The sequence below is a fragment of the Macadamia integrifolia genome, chromosome 7 (genome assembly GCF_013358625.1).
Source record: "Macadamia integrifolia cultivar HAES 741 chromosome 7, SCU_Mint_v3, whole genome shotgun sequence".
NCBI classification, from domain to species: domain Eukaryota; kingdom Viridiplantae; phylum Streptophyta; class Magnoliopsida; order Proteales; family Proteaceae; genus Macadamia; species Macadamia integrifolia.
Window position 1 is genome coordinate 3745269 of NC_056563.1, and position 13739 is coordinate 3759007.

The 13739-nt window shown below is 38.1% G+C and overlaps 1 pseudogene; it reads left to right on the forward strand.

Moving 5' to 3' along the window:
* Nucleotides 1-5562: 5562 nt before the first annotated feature.
* On the forward strand, nucleotides 5563-7475 carry LOC122083607 (annotated as a pseudogene).
* The last annotated feature ends 6264 nt before the right edge of the window (nucleotides 7476-13739 follow it).

Here is a 13739-nt window from a genome sequence, read left to right on the forward strand (position 1 = left end):
TTAAAAACCCAGAATATTCATGATCGATTCAGAACAGGGATTTGGAAATCTGGCATAATTGGTATTGGGCGCACCTTATGAATCGATGAATTTTTATCTCTAGCAAATCTTTAGTTTTGTATCTCTGTGTAATACCCTATGACATTTCAAGAACAGGTTTTTGGTGTTGGAAATTAGTTTATGAAGAAGGATTGTTGGTTTCTAATCTTTTTGTCTTTGGGACCATAGGGAGCTGTTACACATGAAGAATTCAAAGGGCACGAAGGTACCGTAAGAACAGGTGACTTGCAATAATGACAGCCGGTAAAGGAATTATTCACTCTGAAATGGCTGCAGCTCAGGGAACTCAAACTTGTTCTTCTCGGTGAGCAGCAACGATGAAGAAGGACTACGGATATGAGAGAGGGCTGACCTCTTCTTCTTCTTCTTCTTTTTACCCGTTTCTGTTTCTAGAAACAACAATTATCAAACATCCTTGTTTCCTGTTTCTGTTTCCAGAAAACAACAATTTCCGTTTCTTGAAACAGAAATGACAGAAACGTTGTCAAACGGGCCCTAAGTTTCATCCCAAAGAAATTTATATAGAAATTTGAAAATTCAAGGATTATGGGAGTGTATAATAGTGATCGGGGTATTATAATTCCATAGACATGCACAAATATACATAGAGATGCATGTGTAGACACCTCATGTTTATCACCCCAAAAGTTGTGCATAACAATGGCAGAAAGTGTGTATGGCATTGACAAACAAGGCCTCGTGGATGTGGAAGTGAATTTTTTAGTAGCTAGTAGTGGTGGAGGTGGCGGTGGAGGAGGTGGTGTTTGTGGTGGTGATGGTGGTTGTGGTGGTATTGGTGGCGACAGTGGTAGGGTGGGGATGGGGGTGGTGGTATTGTTAGTGGAGGAGGTGTTGGTATGGTAGTTTAAGTTACATGGGAGGTGTTTTATTTTTAACACGAAAATTATTTTTTTTTTGTCCATTAAATTAATCATGAGTTAATTAAAAAGCAATTCTATATTTCTTGCTCTCATTTCTATGATAGAAAATTTCCTAAAAGATGAATTTTTTTTTTCTTATTTTCAAGCATGAACAAAAAAATAAATTGGCATTAGTAGATGGATTTCTATTTTTTTTTTTTTTTTTTTTATAAAACAAAACAAAGTAGAGAAATAGAGAAATAAAATGGCTATCATGTAGGCCCAAAATCACTCAACCTCAAGAGATACTCATCATCATCATAATGGTATCGAATGACAAGATGAGATGTCTACACCTCTGGTTGTAACCATGACTTTCCATAAGTTCTTTGAGAGAATAGGGTTATCTGTGTAGTTACAACAATTTTTTTCTTCAATTCTTCTTTTTCTATCATTTTATCTCAAATAAACCTAATGTCAAATATTTGTGTTTGTCACATTAAGTGAATGATTATTCTCACTATATTTTCCAAGTGGGTTCATTGCCATCATTGAACAAAACTTTTTTTTTTTTAATATCCAATCTATAAAAAAATTGATAGAAACTGCTCTTTTTGTTATGAGTTCTGCCAAGATGATGAGTCATTTTTTGATGTTCTTATGTGCAGTAGGACCATACGCATCAAGGGTCAAAACAATTAATTCTACAACTAGAACCGTGTGGTTTAGTTGGGTGGGTCCAACCAATGCAGCCCCTTCCCGCTAAAAAAAATATAAAATCAAATCAGCCTATAATTCCACATCACCCCCCCCTCCCCGGGCCACCCCCTCTCTTTCTCTACCTAGAAACAGAGAATAGATCATATTGCCATAAGAAGATCAAGAAAATTGAATTCTTTAATTAATTGTCTATTTGAGAATCAAAACATCTGTGATGGAGTACGGTTTCATTCTCTGCTATAGTGACAAACAGTTCAGTGAATTGTAAGACTTTACGGCCAGATATGTATCTTTCTCTTTCTCTTTCTCTCTCTCTCAAACTCTTTCCCTCTGCCACTTTTCCATCTTCCCACAATCTCTTCCCAGGTTTTGATTGGTCGGAACATGTTTTCCAGATAGCTTTGAGTTCTCTAAAGTTCCATAATTTTTAGTTTATACAGTAAAGATCTGAATCTGGTGGTTGCTCTTCATTCCAATCAAAGCTTTGTAAACCTTTCTAATCTTCTTTTTATTATTCTATAATGTCAAACATGATCTGATTCATTGGCTTACATTATGAATTTGGTGAATTTTGGGTTCTCGGTTTTGGATTTGATTTGAAGTATAGCGTTTGATTCTTGTATCTTGATGGCCAAATTTTGGCCCAAATTAAGCAGGGAAAGTTGCCCAAACTCTAATTCAAAGTTTTAGTAAAATTACCAAAATATATACCATCAAATAGAGATAAATATAAAATGGCATTCTTCATAATTTTAGTTACTCCTTTAGACCTTTACTGATTTTAAACTGAAATTTTACCAATGGGATATTTACTTGGTTCTTTCTCACATGGACTAACCCACATATTATCATGTGGCAAATATTGAAGCGTTATATACTTCACTATGCATAGTGATGAGAAAGAAAACACATGAACATGTGAATTTTTGAAGTTGTAAGAATTTTATTTTATTTTTATTTTTTTAAGACTCGAGATAATACTTATGGCATAAAGATCTTAATTTTATGATAGTTAAATATATAGTTTTTATTGAAACGTTTGTCACCAGTGTAGGGTGAGCATTATTGCATTCTGGTATCTCCTCTGATGCATTCTACGCAAGAAAGAAAAAATTGTATCCCCTAATGCACAAGATTAGGGAATTTATCAACTAGATGTCATAAGGATTTGAGTTTGAGGTGAGGCCAGCAACATACATATGCCCTGTGATCTTGAATTCCAATTAAATACCACAAGGAATAAAGCCATGCACCGCGGAGAGAACCCTTTTCTTGGACATTTTGGATCATATAGGAGATCAAGTAATTGACACTGGGTTGGATCCTGGAAATGAATAATTTCAATTTCTTTTACCAGGGAGGTGATAGGTGAACTGCCTTTTAATTTTTGGATACACTTTCTTTAACCATCTGGAACTGGGATATGGATCCTCTCCAGCAGGGGGTGCTAGAGGCCCCTGTTAGAAAGGGATCAATGAAAGAAAGAGAACCCTCACTAGTCGGGCTGGAGAGGATTTGAATCTCTGGAATTATGGATCCAATCACAACCAGGATGACTTAGGACAAAAATCCTCTACAGGGAAGTGGCAGTGAGCATCCTGAGGAGCGTGCCAAGGCCTCTCAGCCTTTGGATCTTCATTGCTGCTCACTATCAGCCACAGAAGATTTAAGTCCGATGATTTATTACTTTAAATCTTTATCATGTAAGAGCACAAACTCTTTTCAATGCAAGTGAAAACAAAACATTATCTAAAAGGAAAATTGGATACATCTTTTAGCTCAGTTGACAACGTAGAACCCCTCAACAAACCTGCAACCATCATCAAAAGAGGAAGAACAAAGAAGGGAAAGAAAGAGTGTTTCATCTTTTATATGAATAAATTCAGCAAATGTGGACCAAGGCTTATCTGCTGACCTAGTTGCCACTGAAGCTAACATATAAATTATTAAAAGATACATTAACATCCATCATCCAAAAGAAAGATGAGATGAAATGGTAAGTAAAAGCTTAAACAAACCCCAATGCCAACCCTATTCACTACCCTGACTCTTTTTTGTTTTGCTTTTTTTTTTCGTGAGAAGGGGCAATAAATATTAAGAAAGAAAAGATATTATAATCCAAGCAAAAGACACGTCCCAATAATCAGAATACAAAAATATACCTAATGAAAGATGGGAAGAAGTTACCCCAAATAATAAAAAAGAAAAATAGTGATTTATAGCAAATAAAGGAAGAGCATCAACAGCTTGATTGCCTTCTCTATACACAAGATGAAATATTCTAACATTGAAGTCCCTCACAAGTTCAAAACAATATTTTCACTACCCTAACTCAACCATCTAACCATATTACCATTGTTCACCCACACCTCCACTTTTCGGCACCCTCTTTCTATCGTTAGTTGCAACCTCTACATGTTGCCTCTGGCATTTAGTGCCAACGGTTCTCTCAGAAACACTTCCAAGTCTAGGATGCATTTTATGTTTAAACTTTCTCTACCACAATAATACCTACCTATCATCTAACCTGTTGCAAGTCTCAATTACTATCCATCCATATATCATCCAGCGATAACAATGCATATCAGCCGATACACCCACAAACGATATCAATACTTAAAAACTGGAGATTTATTCTCCACCATGGTTGCTAATTTAAGATTAGGAAAAAGGAAAGCTAGAAGCCTTAATTTACAAATGATCATCTTGTCCCATGAAAAAAAAATATATATCTCACCACTATTGATGTTTGGACATGTATTTCCACTAATCCCATGTTAATATAGGGTAATGCTGCCTTTTAGGAACTTTCATCATTTAAAATTTTTTAACCTCTTTCTCACCAAGGATTTTGTTATTGGTATGAGCAGATCGATCTGATCCCCAAATGGGATTGAAGTGAATCGATCACTTTTGTCCTTTTTCTTTTAGAAAAAAAAAAAAATCTTTTTGATTTTACTCTTGAAATGATAACAGATCTAAATCAATAAGATATCAATATTGGCTTCCAATATAACCGATACAGCTAATTCATGCCAATACTCAAAATTATGCTTCCCACCCAGTCAAGGATTTAGTTTATGATATTGATATTGATATATTTCTCTATCGATATTGAAACAATAATGATCTAAATCAGCTCAGACCGATCTATATCGATGATTTTTGCCCTTATTTCTTCATAAAAGATAAATACATTTTTAACCTCTATACCGATATTAATAGTCGATTCAGCTCGATCAAGTATTGATATCGATCTACCAATCCAATCTGGCCGATATAACTTATTCGAAACTGATACGAACTATCCGACACCGATACTTATAACCATGCATACATCCAATTTCTAGACAGAGTCAACAGGTGTCCAAAGCTGTAAAGTTGCTTGTTTGTTTGTGGTGGACAGAGAGTTCTGTTGCTCCTGCAGGTTCTGCACGATCCACCCTCGTGACCCCAATTTTCAAAGTATCTATTACCTTTCGCAGTGTCCCATACTCTCACACCTTGACACTGTCCTCAAAGGCTCAAAACCCCTCCTTATTAAGGCTCTGCCCCGTTGGTTTTCCTTCTGTGCTTCATATGGCCCATGGGGCATCCCATAACTTTGATTAGTTCTTCTTAATCACATCTTAGTGCTTAATAATACTTTAATAATGGTAAAAAATTTCGCTTTGCTCGAGGTTGTTTTTTGTGCATCTTTTTCACTTTATTTTTTTAACCGTTGTCAGAAACCGACAATACCCAATTACCCATCCAGCCCACCCGGGTGAAACTGATTGCCCAAATGTCCTTTAAAACTAGCTTCAGCGTCTTCGAACCTAAAACCGAACCTGGATACGAGCCTGAGGTAACGGTTATTTTTCCTTTTCCTTTTCCATTCCTTCCTTATATAGAGGCCACCACCTGCTTGATGATTCACCGCTCTCACTATTCTGAGCTCTTCTCTCATATACTCTCTCTCTCTCTCTAGAGTGCTTTCTGTATTTTTCTAGGCACATCCTTTCTCTAATGGCATTCTTCTCTCTCTTCAGCTTCTCAGGAGCTAGAGACATTTTGGTTGGAAGCAAGAGAAACTCATGGAAGATCCCAACTTCTGAGGCTGATCTCTTGGTAAAATGCAGCCTTCTTTCTGCTCTTCCCCTCTTTCTCTCACAACCACTGGCTCTTCTTTTTGACATATTGGTTTGCTTCTGCAGTTTGGAAGCTCGACCCCAGAAGGATTCGGTACTGCAAGTGACAGAGAAGGACCATATGACCTGCAACACAACAAATAAGTGCAGTTGCTGAGTACAAAGAAGAGAACACCGAGGTGAAGCAAAACAGATCTTGGGCCTCTTTCTATTTCATTAGTGGAGCTAAGGGACACTGCGAGAAGGGCTAAAAGCTGATCTTGGTTGTGTTGTCTGCGAGACGTGGCTACATGGGTATCTCTCATGCACCCTCTTGACATATTGGTTAGATGGCTAGTTTGATGGTGATGACCTGTTTGTTCGGGATATTGTTTTTATGAGGAGCGAACTGCGGATGGGACTTTGTGGGAGGGAATGGGATTATTCTTTCATTTAATATTCATTTATAGTAGGGTTAGGGGTGGGAGTCCGGATCAGAGTCTTGGGGTTGTTGTAAGATCTATGATCCACACCTATATTCCATTAAATGAGTGGACATACAAGAATGGTTCTCATTTAATGGAATACAAGTGTGAATCACCGACCATGAGAGAACGTTTCTTGGTTTCATTGAGACGGGAAGGTTGGGGCTAGAATTCTGATCACATTTACGCATAAGAATTATTCTCGTATGTTTCATGATAGACACATGGATTTCACTCAGACTCTCTTGATAGCATAGGTCTCTGGACTCAGTGGAGAAATGGTTTCTTGATGCCATGTGTAGATGACAGGGTGTATAAGAATCGTTCTTGTACGTAAATGTGATTTGAACTAGTCCAAAGAGTCAGAGATCTATGCTACTCAGAGAGACTAAGTGGAGTCTATATGTCGATCACAGGACATATGAGAATGATTTTCATGTGAGAATGTGATCCGAACTCGAGGTGGGATGGGATCCCTTGAATCTTAACAGATAAAATTTTAATGCAAATCGACACTTGTGGTACAATCTCAGCCCACCACATGTGCTGTGATTATGATAGTCCATCACAATCTCAGCACATGTGGTGGGCTGGGATTGGACCACAACTAATCCAGTAAAAATTTCCCCCCTCCCTAAGGTTTTTCTTTTTCTTCTTTTGTGTACTTTTTTTTCTTTTTTACTTTTCCCATATTTATTTCAGATTTAGAGATTGTAGTTTGTATAATAAAGGTCCATGCCAAGTCAATGGGAGCGCGGGAGAGGGTGAACCATGGTTCGTATACAATTGTAGAGTATTGGGGAAGAGAGAGAGTGTCAGGAGGAGAGAGAGTGTGAGAGGGCGCTACATACACGCCTTTCCCTTATTTTTTGGGAAAATGATGGCTACTCTAATACGTGGTCATCTCTCTCACATTCTCTCTCCTTCCTGACACTCTCTCTTTTCATTATTCTCTGCCTCTCGTTTGACGAACCGTCCGATGTCCCCTCCTGTGCCCCCTTTGACTAGGCATGGGACTTCATCCTATATGGTGTGACAATCTCTTGACCTAATCTTGTGATATAACAATATGTGATTTATATTAAATCTATTCACAATTCTAGCTATGAGATGATTACCTCTCACAAATAATTACACACTTTATTTGTAAATTCAAGTTAAGATCTCAAAGATTCAAGCCGACACAATGAGAGAGGTTTTTGAATAAACTTATATACACAATTACAAGCATTTAAAATTTTTTAAAATTTTTTTATCTAGGTCAAACCTTTGTTACAACAATAGGTTGGTTAATATTTCTTAACATGCTCGAAATTTTCTTGTAAGAACTTATTCGATCGAACAATAAAGAACCCTTCGTTTGTCATCTAAAGATGGAATATAGAGGGAATTTGATGATGTTTTAAGATTATTGATTCTTGGGTTTTTCTTTTGCAATGTTGGACATGCGAATAAAATAATTATGATTCTTCTTGTGGGCTTGTGGGCTATGAGGGTGGTGGGAGATGTGCAATAATGAAGGGAGGGATATTTCGGACATTCGTCTTATAAGGAGAACAATGAAAGTTATAGATTGTGTTTGTTTTTTTTTTCTTATTATCCTTTTATAAGATAAATGTCCAAAATACCTCTCTTTTCATCATCATATCATTCCCACTGTCATCATTTTTTTTTTTTTTGGTAAAACCACTGCCATCATGACCTATGGTAAAGAAATGAGAAAAATTAATCTCATTGATAAGGTTCATCATTAGTAAGATTTGTATGTTCTCTATTTGATTTGACGTGATGATTCACACCTGGTTACATATCAAATTTAAGGGTTTTGTTTGGTGTAACCACTATTGGTTATATTGAGTTTATCATCATGATGATTGTTTTTCAGATATAAGATAATTTGGTGGAAGAATTTATTGACAAATATCTATGAGCTCTTTTTTATAATAAAAAAAAATCAATCTCATGATATCTTTTGTTGTGTATGCAAATTTTTTTCTTACAATTTCTATGCAACTATTAAATATAATAATGATTAATATTTTATATTGTATAAAAAGATTAAAAAAATATTACATATAAGACAAAAGATGATCATGAGACTGATATTTTCATTATAAAAAATATTTGATGATTTATTTGACCATCGGTTTATTTTATGTATGAGTAACATTATCATGGTGACAAGCTCAGTATAACCAACCATGGTTACAAAAGTAAATCTTTTAGTGTGTAAAAGAAATTGATCTTCCCTCTTGTCAGAGATCTCCTTTCCTAGCAGTTTCCTTCCAACTATGATGTGATCTCCGGCAAAAAAAAACTAGTCTCCTTCCAACTATGATGTGATTTTTGGCAAAAAAACTGACCCTTCATGGATTTTCTCCAATGGATTATCTTGTTGTTGTTTTTATTTGTTCTAACACTTACAAGATTTATATTGAATTTATTCAAATCACTTCTATTTTTTGGAGCATCTAAAGGCTAGATTGGGATCATTTCCAACACCAATCAGCCTCCAACAATCCATCCAAAGGTTGAGAAGATTTGGACACACATTTTTAGGTGCTAGGATGTGTGATCAAGCTTCTGCAACCGTTTGATGATCATTGAAGGGGCATTGAAAGGTACAATCATTGGAAAAGAACCTGATTGAGGCCAGATTGAACAAACCGCTATTCTCTTGACTCCAGTCATGCCACCTCAAAAGGGTACTCTTAGGTATAAGAGTTACTCCCAATTTAGCTCTAGTTTGACTATACCTTTCTTTATCCTGAAAACCAAGAAAACAACATAGACTTGTGCAAGCCAAAAAGATGTTATTAAAACGGCTCAACTCAGTTGAAAAGAGTGATTGCTACTGCTAATAGAGAACGAAACTGTTCTGTTAACATTGACTTGTGCAAGCCAACAAATATTATTTAATCGGCTCCTAAGGCCGTAGCAATAATGATTGGTACAACATTGTTAGAATTACAAGCAATCGGCTTTTCATCTCACATTTTGATGGTTACACTAAGTAAATATTTCTAGAGATTGGATATCTCCTTATTGGATTATAGATACACCTATATAGTATATAGAATTGAATAAAATTTGGATTTTTGATTATCTATTTTTAATCCGTATCGCTAGGTGGTCTTACCTCTTTTCCTCATCTCAAGAACTTGTCGAATCTTCAAAAACTCCAAGATTAGTAGTTATTTAATTTTTTATTATTAGTTGATATCTATTCAAATCGGATAGATAGATTATGTTCTGGATTGTCTGAATTTTGATTTGAAAACATTTTTTTCTAGCGAAGCAAGGGTAAGGCGTACATTTACCCCTCCAAGACCTTATAATAGTGGGAGCCTAGAGTGGTGAGATGCTCTTTTTTTTTTTTTTTTTTTTTTTTTTAATTATCCAATTTCAGATCCGAATGCCTTTTGACCGGATATAAATACTTGCTCCTTTTTTTATTATCCGAATTTGGAACTGAATACCCTTTGACCATAAATAGATACCCTAAACAAATAGGGACGCAAATCAAATTTGAATTTTCAAATATCCATTTACATCCCTATCTCTCAAAAATGCTATTTCTTTCTTTTATTCTCTGTATTCTCCTCCTCGTTCTATCTCTCATACACTTTTTTTTTTTTTGGGTACAACCCTCCTATGCTTGATCTCATCTCTTGTTTTGGGGGGCAATAAAATTGGTAATTAGAGTTGGTCTAATTTTGTAATTCTCCATTTCCATTCCCTCTTCCTTCTTCATTTCATCATGGAGTTCTTGGTGAGTCAATATGACCCACACATTTAGAATTAGGGTGAAACAGGGCCGGGTTTCTTAAAAGCTCAGCACAATCTTTAAGTCCCTAAACCTCAACCCAGGCTCAACCCAACCTTACCAAGTTCATGTCCAGACCTAACCCTATGTAGCTCATGCCAACCCAACCAGGCCTGATTAATTTTGTTTGGACTAGGTTGGGCTTGATTTTTTCCAAGGTCAAGCTAACCTTGATTGACCCTGTTTTTGCAGTGAGGGACAGACTCACATTGGAGAAGTATATTGAATATTGGAACCACTCAATAAATTTTGTATTTGATGAAAGTGAAAACTTTCGTATAAATTGGGTATAAGAGTCAATGACCTAGATTTCTTTGTTCTGAATAAATGACAGAATGACAACCTAAATTATATTATATAAATCAGAGTTAAACTTAAGGCTAGATTAGGCTGGACTGAGCTGGACCTAGGCTTCAACTCAAACCCAACCCAACCCAACCCTGTCCCTAATGTTTTTCAAACATGACCCGCCCTCAGGTTAGAAATCTTAACCCAAACCATATTTGGCCTCAGGGTAGGCCAAGCTGGCTTTGGACAGTCAGGGCAAACATTTACACCCTTGAATCAAAATTATGTTGAAAGGTAGAGCTTCTTATTTTCATTCTTACAACCAGCTTGAATCGTACTAGGAAGGAGTATTGTTAGCAAAAATGGGAACATCAAAAAAACGAAAACGGACAGTACGAGTTTTAAACAATAAATTTTTTCGAATGATACAGTCAAATAAACGATCAAAAAAACAAAAAACAGTAAAAATCGAAAAACGGACAGTATAGGTTTTAAACGTGTAGATTTCAATCAAACAGGACTAAAAAAAGGATAGTATACTCATATAAATTAAGGAATTATTATATGAATATCTGCATCTAGTGTTCAAAACAACTACAATATCTAACATTAATGCCTATACATCCCATATCTCATTATAAGTTTTAAGACATATCATTGAATATCACTCAATGGTAGTTATAAATTCATACACCACACATGGCCAATGTCTTATTAAGCAATGTGACCAAGTTATGATGTTGTTCATTGTTGTCAACATAGTCAACACACTCTCGAAGTGATATGTGTTCACTTAGAGTTAGGAGTCATCACTTTATAAATATTTTTCAGCAAATACGTTAGTTTATAGCTCAATTTCGGGGTTTGTGAATTGAATTTGAGTTGAAGATAATATCATGAAAAATATAGTCCATTGCGTTATCTTCAAGTTGGTGAAAGAATCAAGTCGATCATAGTTTGGAAGAGAGATATATTGTAATACCCTACTTTTTAAACCTAGTCTGATTTCGCGGTTGAACCGGTTTAACCATGCAGGAACCGATCCAGAGGAAGTTAGAGCGGGTTCCTTATGGGCTATGATGGCACGGGTGACCTTAAACACCGGCTGACCCGACAAGTCCGAGTCAGTGCCAGAAGAGACGGGAGTGCCCAAGCCGTGTACATGCACCTACCATAAGGCCATGTACGGATAAAGCAGGTATTATAGCCGTATTTTAAGATATATACGTATGCTACACCGTATGCCAGGGGTGGGGTTCGTGCCGAGGCCCGAACTCGGTCAAAATCCTAAGTTTTGGCTCTCAGGTGAGCGGACAGGTGGGTACACCCACCCACCTGAGTGACCCATCCATGTGCACTATTCACTTAATTAGGAATTGTATATATAGCTTTATGTTTTTTCTTTTCTTTCCATTTATGTCACCCGTATGTTGGTGAGGATAGTAAAGAGGAGAGAGAAAAGAAAGGGAAGAAGAAGGGAAGAGAAGGAAGAGGAAGAAAAGAGGGATTTCAACGGCGCCAAAGCTCGATCTTCCCATTCCGGCGCCGGGAGAGTGATCTTCAACTCTAGATCTACAGTTAGAGGTAAGCAAAGTTGGGTTTTGTGAACATTCACCATACCCAAGCTTTAAACCCTTGATTCGAGTATGGTTTCTTGAGATCTTGTAAATCCCCTTTAAAATGATGAATCTAAGGTTTAATAGATGATTTATGTGTTGATCTTGAAGGATTTGAAGAGATATTGACAAGGTGGAAGAAGCATTGTGGGTTTGAAGTGATTTGGAGGGTTTGATGTTGTTCTTGAGCAAAGAAGGTAAGATGGTTTCCCATCACTTGAATCTAACCTAGATCTAGGTTAGAACCATCCTATAAGACCTTGAAGGTGTGAAGAATGGATGGGAAAAGCCCCCATTTGATTCCCCAAAGAATAGAGAAAATGGGGAAGAAACAGGGTGTTTCCCGCCAAGACCGATGGGTGCAACCAGTGGGCCCCTACCCGCCTGTGGGCACCCACCTGAGAAGGCAGGGCGGGCCCAACTGGCGGGCCAATCGGAGGGCCATCCTACCCGCCGGTCCTAGCAGGGGCCCCTGGCCCAACCAGCGGGTGGAACCGACGGGCCCCTACCCGCCGGTCCCAACCGGTGGGTGGGATTGGTGGGCCAGACAGCCCACCTGTCTGACCCACCCGTGTGGCCCCGAGGGTGATCCTTACGTCCGATTGGACCCAAATCGGACGTGTGACCTTCTTTTGACGTTCTAAACACGATTTTGTCATCGGATTTCATTAATTTTGATCCTAAAAAGGTGAAGTACTAACCCCGCTCAATTATGTTAGGTTCACCAAATCCTACCCGATTCGCACCGGATCTCACCGTACCGAACGGGAATCCTTGTACGCTACAGGTAAGTGGGAAGAGGACGTTTGGCCTTGTTTCAAGGCATTGTTTGGCATTCATATAATTATATCTAGTCTAGTCATGCCATCATGAATATGCTATGTAGATTAGTCATTCCACACATTGATGTGCATATGTGCTATGTTTACTTTCCAAATGCCAATTGAATGAGATGTTTATATGTTGAATGTGGACATCATTGTGCATGTTGCATTGATAGACTAGATGCCGTAGTCGGCTTGGAGACGAGTGCATTGGTGGCCCGTGGAATGGGACACGGAGGCACTATGCAATTGTACTATTGTCATATAGGAGCATGCGGTATTAGGATTTTCACCACCCGTGCTACGACCCTTCCCAACAGGGGTTAAGGTGTTGGGTTATCATTTGGGGGGAAGCAGTGGTCGCGGTCGTCGGGTCACTGTGGCGGTTAGACATAACGCCCGACAAGTCATGTAGGATAGTCGGCAACCCCGGTGGTACATTCAAGAGGGCCAATCGTACTGCTTTTAAATTGCTGGAGTCAGCACCTTTATTTCAGTCATTTACATTTCTGTTGAGAGCCGGTGGACGGCATTGTCTTTACTTTTCCGAGTACTCACGGTGGGCCTTCTCCGACAGCCCTATGGGCGTATCGCGGGAGGGAGTTCGCGGCTCGTACCCGGAGTATACGTGCACTGTGGTTGTAGTAGCACTAAAACCGATGACTTAGTAATGTTGCTTAGGTGGATGTGATTTAAAATGTATAGCATGACATGTAGTGCGTATGATGTGTTGTGATGTGTGGACTGCTGTGTGGTCCATCTTTCTACTTACTGAGCTAGTGAGCTCATCCCACGTATACGCCCATTTTTAGATGATTTTGCAGGTCATACATTTGAGGAGCACGGAGTGGGTCCCACAGCCGAGTTTCCTGAAGAGGACTGGTGGACCCCTGAGGAGTTAGAGCACGGCACTGACTGCTCGTGTGAGAGCTGTGCTGCGGGACAACAGTT